The sequence below is a fragment of the Lipotes vexillifer genome, unplaced genomic scaffold, assembly GCF_000442215.2.
Source record: "Lipotes vexillifer unplaced genomic scaffold, Lipotes_vexillifer_v1.1 scaffold728, whole genome shotgun sequence".
NCBI lineage: Eukaryota > Metazoa > Chordata > Mammalia > Artiodactyla > Lipotidae > Lipotes > Lipotes vexillifer.
Window position 1 is genome coordinate 1,277,802 of NW_006783590.1, and position 8,629 is coordinate 1,286,430.

The window sequence follows — 8,629 nt, forward strand, 5'->3', positions numbered from 1 at the left end:
AGATAAGGGAGACTGCCTGTAGTGATCTGAGGATGCCAGTCTGTTTTCTTCCCATCTGATTTTTAACTCAGAGCATCTCTACTCTTTAGCTCATAGACTTCAGAGAGTTTATGTTCCTTTTTGGCACCTTATGAAGCGAGGGTGGGGTGAAACAAATGCATTCTCTAGCAGAACTCTGACACATCTCTTTAAAGGCTTATGTTTCCTAGGAGATTGGCAGCTTTTTGAGGGTGGGGATAGCATCCTGTTAATCTCTCTGCCTGAATAGCCTAGCATAAGCCATGGCACTGTTTCCAAATGGACATTTATTTTCTGAGCATCGACTACATATATTAAATATCATTAGGGGACAAAATAAAGAGAAGACATATTGTTTTTCCTTAAGGAATGTGTTCTCCTGTCATGAAGATAAAATATTTCCACATAAAACAATTAGGAAAAAAACACAAGTGAGTACAAACTTGGCTCTTGGCTTCTGTTTAGTCAATTTCCCGTTCCTCCTATGGGAAGGCAGAAATCAGGAATGGTGTGTGCAGAATGCAGTTATTATGAACATTGTCATGGAAGGACTATATTGACCCAGTACTTGGTGGATTGGTGTAGTTTAGATAGACAGGGAGGAAAAGGGGAATGACTTCTCAGCAGAGGACTGGTATAAGTGAAATCTGGAGATGTGCATTATTACTATTACCATTGTTTATCCATTTGAGACTTTCCATCTTTTTTCTTTTCTTTTAAAGATTTTTTTAAATTAATTTATTTGATTTATTTATATTTGGCTGTGTTGTATCTTCATTGTTGCACGCGGGCTTTCTCTAGTTGCAGTGAGCGGGGGCTACTCTTTGTTGTGGTGCACGGGCCTCTCACTGCAGTGGCTCCTCTGGTTGCAGAGCACGGGCTCTAGACACGCGGGCTCAGTAGTTGCAGCACGCAGGCTTGGTAGTTATGGCTCATGGGCTCTAGAGCGCAGGCTCTGTAGTTGTGGCTCACGGGCTTAGTTGCTCCATGGCATGTGGGATCTTCCCGCACCAGGGATTGAACCAGTGTCCCTTGCATTGGCAGGCGGACTCCCAACCACTGCACCACCAGGGAAGCCCTGAGACTTTCCATCTTAAATGCCTTCAGATTTCTTATCGCTCAAAGATGTGGGCTCCTTTTTCCTCTACTCTAAGTTGTAGGATAGCAAAATCTCATTGGCAATCCAAAGAGAGCAGTCTGAATGCCTGCTCCATGAGGACGCTGCTTGGCACTAGAGTCAAAATTTTTGGCACAGGGGTGAAAACAATGATTTATATGCATGTATTATTTCTCCCACTGGAGTGCAGGCTCCTTGAGAATTGGTGTTATGATTCATCTCTAAGACCAACACCTTAGCGCCAGGCACAGAACCATATATAGGTTAAATGCTCAGTATCTATTTGCTTTAGCAAACACAAGTTATCAGAATTTAGCGATCAGCTTTTTTTTCCTTACAGCTAAGCCCCCTGAGAGCTGGTTTTAAAGAAGAAGGAAGGAAAGAAAACCTCAGGACCCAAGGTTTGAAAGTACAGGAAGACTATCTATGGTCCTGGTATAGAAGGTATAGTCTGGGGTATAGAGAATGGAAAACATAAGGTTATGAGTGGGATTTAAGGGCAAAGGAACACTGGAAGGCTTGGCTGTGATCACTGCTTCACCTAACTTCTGGCTTTGTTGAGGCTCAGTCCTGCGGATGGCAGAGAGCAAAGATGGCTGTGTGTGCGTTTCTTATTAAAAATAAAAATAATTAGCGATCACAAAAATAACCTTAAACAGGGCCTAAGGAGACCTGGATTTGAATCCTAGACGTGTTAGATTGCCTTAATAATTCTTGTTTTGTGCCCCTCCTTGTAGCCACATCCTTTGTCATGAAACTTTGCAACATTCTCCTATTATGATTCTGGGCTTAGGTATTTGATCTCCTTAAGCTGACAGAATGAAGCAGGAGCAAACCTTTTCCACCTCCAAGACTTGCTTTGGCCACAACAGAATGAGACAGAAGTGACCACGTGCCAGTGCCAAGGCCATGTGCATGTTTCCACTTGTTGTCTTTTACCTATGCCATAACCGTGAGAGGGACCTTCCCATGCTAGCTGCTGATCCCAGGAGGAGGATGAGAGACACGTGGAAGAAACGTCCAAAACAGAGACCAGCCTCGATTGGCCAACCCCTGGAAAATTGGCAGATACATTATAAATCATAAATGATTGGTGTTTAAGTTGCTGAGTTTCACGTGGATGTGTTCCATAGTAGTAGCAAACTAATATACTGGCCCTTCCATATATTCACTGCAGGGAGGGGGGAGGGCTTTAAGCGTAACGTTGACCAGCCTGTCTTAGTCAGCTAGAGCTGCCATAATAAATTCCATAGACTGGATGGCTTAAACCACAGAAATTTATTTTCTCACAGTTCCGGAGGCTGGGAAGTGTAAGATCAAGGTGCTGGCAAGTTGTTTCTGGTGAGAGCTCTCTTCTCTCTTCCTGGCTTGCAGATAGCTGCCTTCTTTTTTTTTTTTTTTTTGTGGTACTTGGGCCTCTCACTGTTGTGGCCTCTCCCGTTGCGGAGCGCAGGCTCCGGACGCGCAGGCTCAGTGGCCATGGCTCACGGGCCCAGCCGCTCCGCGGCATGTGGGATCTTCCCAGACCGGGGCACGAACCCGCGTCCCCTGCGTCGGCAGGTGGACTCTCAACCACTGCGCCACCAGGGAAGCCCAGCTGCCTTCTTTATTTGTGCTCAGGTGGCTTTTTCTCAGTGCTTGTGCAAGAGCAGGAGGTGGGGTGGAGTGAGTGATTTCTCAGGTGTATCTTCCTATAAGGACATTAATCCTATCAGATCAGGGACTCACACGTATGTCCTTCTAAAATTTTAATGACCTTCTTAGAAGCTCCATCTCCAAATACAGTTACACTGAGGGTTAGGGCTTCAACATAGAGATTTGAGGGGGGGACACAAGCATTTAGTTCATAACAGCTTTCTTAGGCTTCTTTTACTCATAGGTATGCCTAGTACATAATGCACATTCGATAAAGAATTGTTGAACTGAGAAGACTGGACTATATAATTTCTAAGAGTCCTTCCAAGGTGGTTTTCCTTTAACTTTTTTCTTTTGTTTTTGCCACAAAATCATCCAGAGTTCATGTGAAAGGGAGAAACGTCCTCTTCTATCGAAATGAAACTGTCAGTGAGTGGTGAGGGGCAAGGAGATGCCCGACACTTAAATGCACATAAGTATATTTAATCTTATTGAGAAAGGAACTCAATTATTTCATTCAGTGTGGTTTCTCTAGGTTCTACGTCCACTTTTGACATATAGTAGGTACCTCAATATACTTACAGAATCAAATAAATTAATGATTGAATTAATGAATCAAATAAGGACTCATGCCTGCCTGTAGCTGTTCTCAAAGAGTTCAGGGAAATAAGGCAAAAAAAAGTCTGAGGGCTTCCCTGGTGGCGCAGTGGTTGAGAGTCTGCCTGCCGATGCAGGGGACGCGGGTTTGTGCCCCGGTCTGGGAAGATCCCACATGCCGCGGAGCGGCTGGGCCCGTGAGCCATGGCCGCTGAGCCTGCACGTCCGGAGCCTGTGCTCGGCAACAGGAGAGGCCACAACAATGAGAGACTCGCGTACCGGGGGGGAAAAAAAAAAAAGTCTGAGTCATTGGAGAGATGAGGTCCTCTGCTTGACTAATAGGAATTGCAAAGACGGAGGCGGAAGAACTTCTGAGCTCTCTTGGTGGGTTGAATTACCCTGGAGCAGTCAGCAACTCCTGCCTCTGTCCTCTGCCTCCTTTCCTGATTATCCTTCCTCCACAATGTCCCACAGGCCTGTCAGCTGCAACCTATTCCAAACCACACTCATTTCCCAGCATATTTCTCCCACACTAATTGTGCTTGTCTTCAGTGGCTGCCTAGTTGTCCAAGAGAGAGATCTGAGTCATTGGCTTCCCTACAACTGCTCCACCGAAATGGAGAAATCCAACTTGACCTTAATTACAAGCACTGAGTTACCATTTGCTGAGGATTTACCATGGGCCAGACACTGCTCTGGATGACAAGCGTGAAAGATCCCATCTAATCCTCACAAAAACCCCATGAGGTAGGTATAATCTTTATATCACAGTGAATAAATATGGGCTCAGAAAGGTTAAGTGACTTTCCCAAGGTCACAGAGCTGGATAAGGGGATTTGCACCCATCAGATGGACTTTAAAACCCCTGCCCTAGGGACTTCCCTGGTGGCGCAGTGGTTAAGACTCCACGCTCCCAATGCAGGGGTTCTGGGTTCGATCCCTGGTCCGGGAACTAGATCCCACATGCATGCCACAACTAAGACCTGATGAGACCAAATAACTAAATAAAATATTAAACAAACAAACAAACCCCTGTCCTTTCCACGATGTCAGATTATCTCCGGGTCAGATGTTCCCTTCTCTCCCTTCTCCATTGTCTCCATTCTAAAATCGGGCACTCATCTCTGCTCCCAAGAAACTGGCACACCTCTCTAGGATAGCTCTTATCACATGAGATTATTCATGATTATTCATCTGCTCACCTATGATCTGCTGAGAAGTGCCTTATTCTTCCCTCTATTCCCCATTCTCAGCTCAGTGTCAGGTCTACATAGCACCCACTCCATAAATACTTTTAGAAATTAATTAAATCCTACATTTCTAATTATCAAATCTGTTATCTTTCGTAGAGTGGAATAGGGGGTTACATCTTACAAGAACTGTGAAAGAGAAGAAAATCCTCCTATTAGTCCATTCTTTTCTGTAAGAACAAATCTTTTTGGTCCGCCACAGGTACGTGGTTCTCTTCAGGCACACCTGCCGTAAGACAAGGGCAGGAGAATTATCCCCACGCCCCCCTGGTTGGAGGGCCTGGAAATCTCAGGGTCTTGATGCTCTTGAAAGGATTGACCTGCCATGGGATGCTTAGTGAGTACAGCTAAGCAGGGCTAAATCAGAGACTCTCTTCTTTTTAGAAGTCTGAAGCTGCTTTACCCTCTTTTCTTACTGCATTTTTTAGACCTTGTGACCACAGTATGTACTCTCCAAAAGCAAACAAGCAAACAAACAACAACAACAAAAAGAAATAGTACCCTCCGTCTTTCTGTACGGCTCTTGCTATATACCTGTACTTTCCCTTCCTTCAACATCAAAGCTCAACTTTTCTTTAGCTATTTCATTCTCTCTGTCTTTCAGAATTCATGCTTGGGCACCAAGCAGACTCAAGAAAAGACTTCTAAAAATTGCCTGCCATTCCAAAGAGGGAAAATACAGCAGGACAAGCCCAATTTCCTGAAGAGGGAAGGGGAGGCAGCCATCTTGGCTGCCAACTCATTCCAACATCCAAGCAATCCCTGAATTTACTTGGCAAAACACAAACCAGCAATTACCCAAGACAAGAAGTGGTTTTTATTCTTGCCTGGCTTTTTTTTTTTTTTTTTTTACCTCCAGGAGAGAAATGACTGAAAGATTTTTATCTTGCTCTCCAAAGAACCAATCTTGGCCCAACAGAAAAAAAGCACTGCTCTGTTGTGTCCAATGATGAGAATATTTCTAGGATGTTTCAAAGAATCAATCATGGGCCTAAAGCCTTAGGAAACATAGTGGGTGCCACAGTTTGGAGAAAATAGGTGTTTCTGTGAATAAAGTAAAGCAGGGCTTACTTCTGATTGTCTTAACCTTAGCTTGTTCAGACTTATCTCTGTCCTCGCCCCCTAAACTTCAGCATCTTAGGAACATGAGTGCAATGACTTCTGAAACCAACAACCTGGAGTTAAGCCAAACCTCACAGGTTAAGTTCCCAGACCTCCACAAGACTGCTTTTAATTCAGCCATCAGTCACAGGACTGGGGGTTCCCAGGCCCCCTTGTTTCTGACCAGCTGTCACAACTCAGGGGTTCTCACTACCTCTTCAAGTTTTTTTTTTTTTTTTTGCGGTACGCGGGCCTCTCACTGTTGTGGCCTCTCCCGTTGCGGAGCACAGGCTCCGGACGCGCAGGCTCAGCGGCCATGGCTCAAGGGCCCAGCCGCTCCGCGGCACGTGGGATCTTCGCGGACCGGGGCACGAACCCGCGTCCCCTGCATCGGCAGGCGGACTCTCAACCACTGCGCCACCAGGGAAGCCCCTATTCAGGTTTGATAACTCACTAGAATGATTTGCAGAACTTGGGAAAACGCTAGACTTAATTACATTGTTGTCATAGCAAAAAGATACAAAGGGAGAGGAGCATAAGGTGAGGTCTGGGAGGACCCCAGACAAGAAACTTCTACTGGGCGAGGACATGTACCCTTTGGTGCACTGTGGAGCTCACTGGAGCTTATTATTGGGATTTAATTACATTAGTATGATTGATTGGCTCATTGGCCACTGAACTCAATTTCCAGCTGCTCTGTCCTTCTAGAGGTGAGGCTGATGCCCCATGACACAAGACCCCAACCCTCTAATCACATGGTTGGTCTTTCTGGCATGACCAGCCACCATTCTTAGGCATCTCATTAGCATAAACTATTTAGCAGCCCACCAGGAGTCACCTAGTTAGCATACATTATCAGGTGATCAGGTGTGGTCAGAGGTACTCACCAGGAATAACAAAGAAGCTCTTAGTGCTCAAGAAATTCCAAGGATTTAGAAGTTATCTCCCAGAAATGAGAACAAAGACCAACTAAATTCTTTATGACACAGTGAGGAAGCCCAGATTCAGTATGAAACATGAGCTAATGCATTTCGCCATTTAACTCTTCTCAGCCTTTGTCTCTTTAGACTGAATGATCTTAACTGATTTAGGGTGCCGCCAACTCAGCATAGGGTTCTGAGGGTTCAAACGCCTGAATGTCTTCTTGGATCGCCCATCTCACCGTGGAATCTTGGAAAAGTCTCTTAACTGGCTGAGCCTCAGTGTCTCCAATCACAAATGAAAATGTTAGACTGTAATACCTCTATGAACCACATCAAACTGATGATTCTATGGCTAAGCCACTAAAGCTCTCTGACACTCAATTTCCTCATCTTTAAAATGAGGGTTGGATTAAATGATTTCTAAGGTCTCTTGCTGAGCTAATAATCATGATTTAAGTACCTTAAGACCTTCTCAAAGTGTAAGGAAAAGATGACTCATCCTTATTCCACATGGCCATAGCATTTTCTAGTTTATTGTTCTCTCCTCTCCAGGAATAAGATGTTGGCTGGCTACTACCTTATCAGCAGCCTCTCACACAGATTCATGAGAGGATGCCAAAGATTTTTCTATCTTAGTTCTGGGAAAATGAAAGAAACAGAAGGTAGGAAACAGGAATAAATTTAAAGTCTGTGCCATAGAAGGCTGGGTAATAGACCAGCCAAGAAGGCATGGCTAAAAGAGTTTTTGTCCCCTAGATGCATCTTAATTTTTCATTAAATACTGTGTTACAACATAAAGGAAACCATTTACAGGAAAAGGACCTCAATTGCAAAATGTGGCCATTTTCTGTCAAGCATACGTGTTTTTCCGGAGGTCCATGAAACTTTCCTAGTTAAAAATATGGGGCTTCCCTGGTGGCGCACTGGTTGAGAGTCCGCCTGCCGATGCAGGGGACACGGGTTTGTGCCCCGGTCCGGGAAGATCCCACGTGCCGCGGAGCGGCTGGGCCCTTGAGCCATGGCCGCTGAGCCTGCGCGTCCGGAGCCTGTGCTCCGCAACGGGAGAGGCCACAACAGTGAGAGGCCCGCATACCGCAAAAAAAAAAAAGTAAATAAAAACTACATGATAATGCTGCTGATACTCCCCAAAGCAAAAAAATAAAATCTATTTATTCCTGTGTCTGACCCTCTGAACCAATAGCTTCTAAACTTTTTGATCATACGCCCCCAAAATGGGTACAAAATTTGAGCACATCCCCCAAACATATATCATTTATTTTTAAATCACACATATGTCTTATTTTATTAAAATATATCTATTTTACACTAAATAATAGAAAGAAAAGAGAGCTAAGTTAAAAATAAATTTATTTGCAATAATTTTATTTTACATGATAATGAAACAGGAGGGGAGGAAGCAGAATGGCATAGCCCGAGGACATTACATAAACTGATTAGAACTAAATGGGTCCAAGATGGCGGACAAGTCGACTTTTTCCACTAGACCTTGAGCCTCAGCATATGCTCACTTCAGCAAGCTAAGGGACGCATCCACAGGCGCCATGACAGTTCCAAGACCGACCATAAGGATCAAAAAGTGGGCGGTGGCCCAATTCCTGGAAATCCCTGCCCCTTCCTAAAATAGCTGGAATACTCCTCCCACTCATTAGCCTATAAAATTACCCACCCCTACAAGAACTGACAGCCCCATACCCTGGGGCCTTTCTCACCTTCTGAGATGGCCCACACTCTGTCTGGGGAGTGTCCTTCTCTCTAAATAAATTCACTTCTTACCTATCACCTTATCTCTCACTGAATTCTTTCTGAGATGAGACATCAAGAGCCTGAACTTCATTAAATCCTGAAACCAGGTGTGTGATCTCAGTTGGAAGACTGTGGGTTTAGGCCGGGTTCGAGTCCCAGGTGCATGGGTTCAAGTCCGGGCACAGAGGTCCAAGTCCTAATCTGAGGTGCATGCTTTCAATAAC